Source organism: Solanum verrucosum, unplaced genomic scaffold, assembly GCF_900185275.1.
Source record: "Solanum verrucosum unplaced genomic scaffold, falcon-dt-bn FXZP01000151.1, whole genome shotgun sequence".
Taxonomy (NCBI): Eukaryota; Viridiplantae; Streptophyta; class Magnoliopsida; order Solanales; family Solanaceae; genus Solanum; species Solanum verrucosum.
Window position 1 is genome coordinate 989,543 of NW_026020202.1, and position 10,944 is coordinate 1,000,486.

At 36.7% G+C, this 10,944-nt stretch overlaps 1 pseudogene; it reads left to right on the forward strand.

Annotated features, from left to right (window-relative positions):
* Window positions 1-361: 361 nt before the first annotated feature.
* Window positions 362-1,300, forward strand: LOC125830097 (ribulose bisphosphate carboxylase/oxygenase activase 2, chloroplastic-like; annotated as a pseudogene).
* The last annotated feature ends 9,644 nt before the right edge of the window (window positions 1,301-10,944 follow it).

Below are 10,944 nucleotides of genomic sequence, written 5' to 3' on the forward strand. Positions count from 1 at the left end.
TCTAAATACACAGAGTTGACATCAGATTTTAAACAGCTTTTCCTTATATTGAACTTGTTTTTAAACTATATTATATTGAAATGAGTTCAGTTATGTTGAGTTGAATTAAACCAGGTAAGTTCTTCAGTTCCTTTCATATTCTTTTCAAGCTTAAGTTGTGTTTAGCATTCCAACTCGCATACTCGTACATTCAATGTATTGATGCCAGTTGGCCTGCATCGTCTTATGATGTAGACGCAGGTAACCAGGATCAGCATCCAGCGCATTGTTGATCTAGTTGAGCTTCAGACTTGTTGGTGAGCCTCCTTGCATTTCAGAGGATCCCCTTTTTTCACTACTTTTTTCATTTTAGTTCATTAAGATGTCGTAAGCCTATCCCGACATCCATCTCAGTTGTTTTAGAGGCTTCATAGATAGTTAGTCAGATGTTAGTTCATTCGTCATCATTTTGTTATTGGCTTATGTTCAGATTTGAGTTGCCATTTTGGCTAAGTTAAATGTTTATTTTGAAAACATTATGAGTTCAATTTGAGAAAGTTGAGTTATATAGCATATGAATCATTTTCTTAATGCTTAAATTCTTCCATTGAGTAAGTAAGCCAGACCATGGGTTCTCTTGGGGCCAGCAATGGTTTTCGAGTGCTGGCCATGTCCAGGGTGTAGGCTCGGGGTGTGACAACATCATCACTAAGTTTATGCAATTTTAGCTTTATATTTTTTCATTTGCTATTTTATCACTTTTTTCTTATTTCTTTGTTGATATCCTTCGGCAATAAACGACTATGCAAAGCATACACCAAATAGAAAACCCGACTACGCAAAATATTCACCACATGAAAATATAAAATGTTGGGCCGTTGCTGGAAAGGGTATTTTCAGAAGTGACAACGTGCCTAAGGAAGCTGTCATAAAGATTGTATATTGTTTCCATGGAAAATCTATTGGTACAAAAAATTGAGAATTCAAAATGAAATTTCTTTTGTTGATTAGTGATGTGTATCTGTTTGTTGTGGTAAAAGAATTCTTCGATGCTCTGAGAGCACGAATATATGATGATGAAGTGAGGAAATGGGTTCTAGGCACTGGAATTGAAGCCATTGAGGAAAAACTTTGGAACTCTATAGAGGGACCCCTAACTTTTGACCAGCAAAAATTACCTTTGAGAAATTCTCTGGGTATGGTAACATGCTTGTTCAAGAGCAAGAGAATGTTACGAGAGTCCAGTTGGCTGAAACCTATCTTAAAAGAGGCCACTCTCGAAAATGCTAACGTGGCTGCCATCAACATTGGAAATTACTAAGAACCTTCACCAATCTCAAAGTCTAAACATGAGGTTGGGACCCTTTTTTCTCAAAAGCTTTAATAATAAAATTGAAATTCACAGAAAAAAATTATCTAATTTTTTTTCATTATTGTGTGGATACAGGGGCATGACATGATAATCGTCATGTTGCTTGAAGTCTCTAATAATTCAACTTCAAGGGGTGGTGTATTTCATTTCTACAACTTTTTTGAGGCAATTTGTAAGTGTAGCTATAGAAGGTGACGGAACTATTAAATATTTTGTAAATCAATTGTGTTCAGAGTTAAGGGAATAGAAACTCCAAATAATATTTTGTATTCAATTTTTGTCATTATATTCTTCAGTAATCAACTTCTTAAATTGAATTTTAATGGTAGAGGATATGTTTTAAGCAACATTTTTAGTTCAATTGAATGAATGTAAAAAAATCATTTATGAGAAGTTATAGTGGAATTGTTTACTCTTTAGTTAGAACAATATTTTAATTTGTGTATTGGGCCCGTGCTCTAGCACGGGCTATGCCCATCTAGTGAAACTAGACATGGTCATTCCATAAAAGCCCCTTTTGAACCAACACTATTGGTGGGAAGTGAAAAAATTCAAATGTTATGTTTTTCTCTACCTTATACACTATGTATATAACCCTTCCCTAAGTCTTTTATTTCACCAAATCCCCATTTCTCTCTTTCATTTACTTTTTCTATTATTTTTTTTCTCTCTTCCAATGACCAACTGTTATGCTAAGAATGTCCCCCCTCCTCCTACTTCTATTCCCCAATCTCCCCCTCCCTATTCCCTTACCCCTTCCCCTAATCGTGTTCGCGAGAAGGCTACACCAACTACTGACATTGAGATCTTAGGGGTTTATGGGAGTAACGCCTCCATCCACTCAATCAATGCTCCCCCTAGAAAGAGGGGAAACATGTTGAATGTTGGGGAAGGAACATTTGAGGTTCGGGCCAAAAGGTCCAATGTTGACACTTTCAGCTGCTGCTGCTCCAAAAGCTTCAACATTGGGCCTTTTGGCCCGAACCACAAATGTCCCTTCCCCAGCATTCAGCATGCTTCCCCTTTTTCTAGGAGGAGTATTGACTGAGTGGATGGGGGTGCTTCTCCCATAAACCCCTAAGATCTCAGTGCCAACAGTTGGTGCAGCTTCCTTCCGAACACAAGGAGGGGAAGGGGTAGGGGAAGATGGAGGGGGAGGAGGAGGAGGGGGGGACATTCTTAGCATGAGAGTTGGCCATTGGGAGAGAGAGAAAAATAATAATAGAGAAAGCAAATGAAAGAGAGAAATGGGGTTTGGTGAAATAAAAGACTTAGAGTAGTATTATATATATAGTGTGAAAGGTAGAGAAAAACTTAACATTTCAATTTTTTCACTTTCCAACAATAGTGTCGGTTCACAAAGGGCTTTTATGGAATGACCATGTCTAGTTTTATGTATATATGTTGACCACATCTTTAATTTATTTTCTCATGAGATTTGTTTAATTTAAATTCTAACTTCCTAATTAAAACTTTATGTTTTCTTTGAAAATATTGAAGCATGTGACAATGTCATTTAACGTTATGTTTGACTGATTAAATAGCACATATTTTCAATTAATTACTTAATAATGTTTTCAACTCGCACATTTCTCACATGTGTCCTGATTCGTTTTGGAGATAGAAAGATTTCAACATAATTATAATGTTCGCCGTCTCTAATACCATGTTGAAAAGTGTGGGTGCTTCGAGTCTTCTCCCCCTTCTAGGAAGGCAAAGGGATAGGAGAGAATTATTCATAAACTTAAGCTAAACTCATGATAAAAAGTACTGGAAGTAGCACAAATATATTGGTGAGCAGTGGCGTAGGCAGAAAACTCGTGAAGGGTGTCCAAAATAAAGCTAATATAGAAAACAAATGTGGCCATGGGGAATTGAACCTCAATGGCAAACAAACTTCTTCACACTATTGCCACTAAGCTACCACTCTATATACAACAAAGTTTTTCATTTTTTTATTTAATTAACCATTTTACAGCAGACCACATTCAACAAAATATACAAAACATAAATTGAGTGATTCGAACTTGGTTATTGTGTACATATTAGACACACTTTTGCCACTGAGCTACGACTCATTGTTGTTGTTTAGGGCGTTCACAATGCTTAATATATCAATATAAAGTAATATTTGACGTGACAACAGTAATAAGAAGGCTAATTTACTATATAAAAAACAAGCTCAGGAAGGTTATTCTAAAAACAGATCACTGGGAATCATGAAAATGATACTTAGGGAATGGAAAATACCATGGGAGATACTAGCCATAGTGGAATAAGCAAGACAAATTATGGAACAAAACAACTTCAAAGTTCAGCATGTATACAGGGAAGGAAATCAGATAGCAGATGTCATTGCTAATAGTGCTTACAGTAAGTCGAAGGTATAGTAATACAAGTAGTTTGAACAACTACCAGCTAATTGCAGAAGAATTCTAAACATGGATAAAGCACAAATCGCAAGTTTGAGAATTAAGACAAGAAAGGTAAAAGACATAAACGGCCAGTATGGACCACAGTTACAATAATCAAGATGTGGTGAGCCTGGCAAGATTTTATATGTACACCTCAAATTTTGGCCAATACTAGTGCTTAAAATCGGCGAGAAATAAAGAGCTACCTGCTTACAAAAGAGGAAATCGGCAAAAGTCAAGGACTATACATCCAAAGCACATCATCTATTGTCATAGAGAGGAAGATCGAGAAAAGAATATTTGGATCCACAGCTAGCGATGGTGTTAGATCCAGAAATCAGAACATACTAAACCAAGATAAAGGAGAGATTAGAAACAAAAAGGAGGAGGAAGATAAGGAGGAGTTGTACCTATTGAAGTTGTTGAAGATGTGTAGTGGTACACCACCATGGTTGAATGCTGATGATCTAAAGGAGACGTAGGAGAATCATGAAGGCGCCGCGGAGAAGAATATGAAAGAGGAGGATCTGGAAACAAATGTTAGGGAAAGTGTTAAAAATAGGGTGAGAAATAAAAAGGGTATTGATATATTTGGGCTAACTTTCCTTTTTAAAGTTGGGCCAGGCAGACATGTAATTTTTATATTTATGATTGAATAAAGGAGCTTCGAGCTCAAATCTGATTTAAAAAAAGTAATATTTGATCTATATATATCATGTAATTTTTCGGCAATGGGTGTCCAATCCATAGCTCACACCTTGTTGGTGAGATCAAGTTTAAGCAATTAATTAACAATGCAAATAAAAATTAGAGTACTATTAAAAATAGCTCAACACAATAATTATCGACTATTGGAGATTGTTGTCACGACCCGAGTCTACACCCTGGACATGGCCGACACTTAATGTACCATCTCGCAACTAGAAAGAACTAGGAGGAAGTTTTAAAATGTGGAAATAGTTATTTTTGGGAAGTTTAAGGAAATCTGGAAAATATTAAGTAAGTTAAAGTGAGTTTTTGGTCAACTTCAAAAGACCTTAATTCCTAGTTCAGGATGAGTTAGGTGCAGTTCCAGATATGGTTGGAATGATCTTTCCAACGCCGCCAAGTTTGCACGATTCCGAGTTTGTATGAGTAAGTTATGCCCTTTGGAAGTTGGGCAGTTGGATTAAGGAAAGTCCAATCCGGATTTGTGAAGGGTAAACTGGTCTTTTCCTTACCTAATTTGCCTATTTCATTTTTAGGAATTAATTGGGGTAAAACAAGGCTTTATTCAGTTCAGAAAAATTAGAATTTACACTAGGGCTTGGAGAGGAGAAGAAAGAAGAGAAAAGAGGACAGAAATCAAGAAATCGCCAAGAACGTTTAACCCTTACGAGTGGAATTCGTCAGGGGGTGATCCCTACAAGGTATGTGAGATCACATAGTGTTGGGTTAGTTCACCCACACGCCAATCTCGTTTCAATTCAGCGAATTTGAATTGTTTGAATGCAAAGAAAGTGAGTTCTTGAAGAACATTGTTGAAAATTCGTTGAGTTCTTGATGGTTGTGTTGTTGAAGTCTCTTGTTGATTTGATTCCTGTTTCCGGATGGATTTTCTAGTTAAATCTATTGTATGTTGAGGGTACTATTGATTATAAATGTTTGGGGAAAGAACCATAGAAGTTAGGAGGGTTTAGAGATGAAAAACAGAGAAGAAAAATCGTCATAAACCTGAGGAAGGGGGTGGGGCATCGCGCCAGCCAGTGCGTCCCAAAAGGGGCTCTGAAGTTCACCCCTTGGGGCGATGCGCCAGCCAGCTCCCCCCAGCTGCTTATCTAACGTTTGAGGGCTGGCGCCCCGCACCTCTCAGAGCGCCAGGGACGCCAGTTCTCCCCATTCTTCCCCCACCTTTTCGTACAAGTTCCTAAGTGATGTACCTATGTTTCTAGTTGATTCTAACACTCTAAGATACATCTAAACATCATGAAATCTTCCATAAACATGAGATCATGAACCTTGAATCCATAATCCAATTCGAGGAAAGTTAAGATCAAAGTCATAAAAGCTAAGAGTCAAAGTCTAGAAGTTAAGAAGCAAGTGAAAGCAAAGTTTCTTAAAGTATTCAAGAGTCTTTATCAAACGTTTTACCTTCGTTTTAAGGCTCAAGTTTTAAGTTAAGAAAAGAGTAAACTTGAAGTTCTTTTCTTCAAAAGTATATGGGGACTAAGTATTCCCAAAGAGATTTAAAATGTTCTCACATTTAAATAAGAACGGAAACTGAGATTTCCAAAGAGCCTTCGAGCTAGTTTTAAGAAAAAGTAATTGTTTGCTAAATGAAGCAAGAGAGGAAACTTTGATTTCCAAGATAGCCTTTGAGCTAAGTTTTTGAGCACTAATCTTAAATCACAGAAGAAGTATGTTTTTAAAACATAAGAGCCAGTATATTTTGGGAGTACTATTGAGCACCGAATTGGGGACAAGCATGAGTTTAGATAACTCACGTCACCATAGAACCATATAGTCACCATGGGTAGAAAAGGGTCATACTTTTTAGATGAATCCTTTTTGCAATAGACTAGTGGATCCATTAGGCAATTCAGGTTCTATACCTTTGGCCGGGTATAGGATGCGCTGGCAGTTTGAGGTAGATTCTTGTATCATCACTATAGCTCTTATGTGATGGTTGTCAGTTAGAGAAACTCCACAAAAGTTATTGTATTTTTATATACATCAGTTTATTGTATTTTTACATACATTTCAGAGTTATGTTGTGTCCTTGTGCATACACAAAGTTGACATTATGTTTTTTAAACAACTTTTCCTTATATTGCACTTGTTTAAACTACTTTATATTGAAATGAGTTCAGTTAAGCATTCATGAGTTGAGAAGAGCCAAGGTAAGTGTTTCTTTCAGATTCTCTTTCCAGCCTATGTTGTTTTAGCATTCCATGTACTGATGCCAGGTTGCCTGCATCTTATTCTGATGCAGACACAGGTAACTAGGATCGGCATTCCAGCACACCGTTGATCCAGTGAGCAGTTCAGAGTCAGTCGGTGAGCCTCTTTGCACTCCTGAGGATCTATTTTCATTTCTTTCTAGTTAGTTCATTAGGATGTTGTGGGGTTTGTCCTAACATCCATCCCAGTTGTTTTAGAGTTTTCATAGACAGTCAGATATTAGTCCTTTTAGTCTTTTCATTATCATTTCTTATTGTTAAGACTTGGGTTGCCATTTTTGGCCAAGTTGAATGTTTAATCTTTAAAACATTCTTAGTTATTTTATTATCATGTCCAGTTAAGTTCATTGATCATTATAGATACGAATATTGTCTTCCACTGAGTTAAGTAAGCCAGGCCAAGGGTTCACTTGGGGCCAACAATGGCTTTCGAGTGCCAGTCCCACCCAGGGTGTAGGCTCAGGGTGTGACACTTAAGAACCATTGCTGGTCCCCAAGCGAACCCTCATCTGGGCTGAATACAAGCGGAAGACTAACTTAAGCATGCAAAAGCTTAAAACTGAATAAAATTCAATAACTCAAATGAACAACATAGAATAAAAGTAATATATTCAACTTACCATAAAATAGGCACTTAAGTCTTTAAAACATTTAATAAAATAAATGAATAATACAGACTTCTAACATATACTGACTATCTATGAAGCCTCTAACTGATAAAGATGGAAGTCGGGACAAGACCCATGATATCCTGACTAAACTGAAAAGTAAATGAAATCCTCTAGAAAATAAGGAGGTTCACCATAGCTAACTCAAACTCTCGGATGTATCAACGAATCTCCTGTTGGTGATCCTGAATACATGTGTCTGCATCATGAAAAGATGCAGACCAATTGGCTCAGTACGTGGAATGTACGAGCATGTAAGAGGAATTCTAAAGCATAACATAAGCTTGAAACTTGATAAAAAAAGGAAACATACTTACCTCTTCTCAAACTTACTCAACTCAACGAATACTCAAGGACACTCAAAACTACTCCAACTCAGAGATAAGATACTCAACTCGTGAATACTTAACTAAACTCGTTTCATTATAAAGAAGTTTAAAACAAGTGCAATATAAAGAAGAGGAAAACTGTTTAAAACACTATGTCAACTCATAATCATAAATTCATAAAAGACATATCATGCTCCCTCTCAAAGTCTACTTATGCAATGCATGAATGAAGTCTCATACCCCCATTCATACTAAGCAGAACCCCTTGAGGAACCATGCAATTACTGCTGTGGGAGTTTCTCTAATCGACTGCCACCACTATGAGCCTAAATGGTGATACAGTGTCTTTACCATCACGCTGCCAAACTGTCCTATACTTTACCGTCATATAGAACTACTTAACTTAGTGGATCCACTAGCTTAACTTATGTGATCATCTAAAAACCATGACCCATTAATACCCATGATGGCTACATGGTTTATGGAGACTTGAGTTAATATGAACTCATATCACCATATCGGTGCTCAATAATACTACCAAAAATATACTTAGCTCATATGGTTTAAAACAACTTCTTTCTTTGGTTTGAGATAATTACTCAAAACTTAGCTTAAAATCTCTCTTGGAATCGATGTTCCCTTTCTTGCTCAAAACTCTTTTTGAAATCTCAGTTTCCTCTCATCTTAAATGTGAAAACATTTACTCTTGAGAATACTTAGTTCCCATATATCATTTTAAAGAAAATGAACTTTACTCTTACTCTTTACTCAACTTCAAAGCTTAAGTCTTAAAACTTAAAACATTTGTAAAAGACTGCTTAAAATATGGTTTATGCCGAATTATGGACGTGAACGACTCGATGCAAGGCTTTCAATAACCATAGATAGATCTCAATACTTGGAACTCAAGAACTTCACTGATACCACTCATTTCAAGAATGCTCAACTCAAAGGGTTCATGCGGAATCATGAGCATGAACTACTCAACTCAAGGAATCAAAGGTACTTCTCATCTCAAGACTGTTCGACTTATAAGGTTCATGTGGAATTATGGACATGAACAATTCAACTCAAGGGCTTCATGGGTAACATGTAATAGTACCATGATTATAAATATAATCTCATAGTGGATTAGGAACTCAATACTTACAACTTGAAGATACTACTCCTCTCAAAGGTACTCAACTGATGAAGTTCATGCAGAAGTTATGGGCATGAACGACTCCACTCAAGGGTCAAAATATCAATAAGGAACTCATGTATATGACTCTTCTCATTCTCATACTTACTTCCTCAAAACATAACTCAAATCGATGATGGATCTCACAGGATTCAGAATTGAAGTCAAAGACTTTCTTGAACTCTACTCTTAACTCTCTCTTGAATGTGAATTATGAATTCAAGAGTTATGGTTCATGATACGAAGAATCTAGGTGATATTGTAGACTCATGAATACATTCTCCTCACTCTCATGCTCACTTACTCAAGTCTTTAAATAAGTTATTAGAAGTTGTAGAAGACTCCTCAAAAGGGCTAAAAGGGACTTTCTTAGAATGTTCGAAAGAATCCTCAAGACTTGACTCTTAACTTCTCTTGACTTCGATCTTAACTTTCCTTGAATTGGATTATGGATTCAAGGTTCATGATCTCATGTTTATGGATGATTTCATGATGTTTATATGTACCTTAGAGTGTTGGAATCAACTAGAAAACATAGGTACATTTCTAAGGAAAAAGTACGAAAAGATGGGGAACGAATGGGGAAAAGTGGCGTCCCTAAAGCTCTGAGAAGCGCAGGGCACCAGCCCTCAACTTTCAGGGGCTGGTCTGCGGCGCACTGGCTGGTGCGGCGCCCCAAGGTTGATGATTCAGAGACACTTTTGGGAAGCGCTTCTGGCGCGACGCCCCACCCCTATCCCTAGATGTTTGACGACTTTTCTTCTCTGTTTTTTCATCTCTAAACCCTCTAAACTTCCATGGTTCCTTCCCCCGAACACTTAGCATTAGTTATACCCTCAATATACAATAGATTCAAACCAAAATTAAACCTAGAAACATGAATCAAATCACAAGAAACTCCAACAACACAACCAACAAGAAATTCAACGAAACTTTCAACAATGTTCAACAAGAACTAAATTTCTAACTTTCCAAGACTTAAATTCGCTGAATATAATCGCGGTTGGCGCGTGGGTGAACTAACCCAACACTATGGAAGCTTACATACCTCTTAGGGGTCAAACCCATGGCGACAATCCGCAACAACTCTCAAGAATTTCGACGAACGCTTCGATCCTTTCTCTTTTCTCCTCTTCTCTCTTCTTCTTTTCTCTTCTTGAACTCTCAACTAAAACCCTAGGCGTATTCTAGGATTACAAAAATGAACCTAATAGGATTAGACCCTTAAAACCTTACTAAAAATGAATTAAATCTGATTTGGTAAGGAAAAGACCAAAATACCCCTTACTATTTTTGGCTAACTTTCCTTAACTGGACAACCTAACTTCAAAGGGTCATATCTCACTCATTCGACCTCGAAACTTAGCAAACTCGGTGGCGTTGGAAAGATAATTCGATGACCTTCCTAAGTTATCTAGTAGCACACCTAAATCATCCTGATCTAGGAGTTATGGTCATTTGAAGTTGACCCAAAACTCATACTTAGCTTAACTTGCAAAATTTCAGATTTTTCTATTTTCAATTCGATTCATTTTGGAACTCAAGGTGCTACGTCTAGTGACCTTAACACTCGAGAAATTTTAAATTCCTTGCACAAATCTCACTCACTACAAAAAAGGGTTCGAGTCTTAGTTCAATTTTTTTTTTGAGGTGTTACAATTGCAATGTTAGTAATTTCTAATTTGTGCACTCACATATTAATATAGTATATGTAGATATGCTATTAATAAAGTAGTCCATTGTATGATCTAATAAAGTATTAAAGTTTAGAGCCTTAAAAGTAATTTTCTATTTATATGAGTTTATTTTTGTAACACCTTGGTATTTCAAAGAGCTAAAATTAGGAAGAATTAAATTGAAAATAGAAAAATCTAAACTATTGCAAGTTATGCTTCAGTTGTGGGTTTTGAGTCAACTTCAAATGACCATAACTTTCAGTACAGGATGAGCTAGGTGGTCCATAAGATATCAAATGAAAGGTCTTGGAATCCTCTTTCCAACTCCACCGAATTTGCTACATTGCTAGCACGGGCCCAACATTTTATATTTTCAAGTTTTGGATG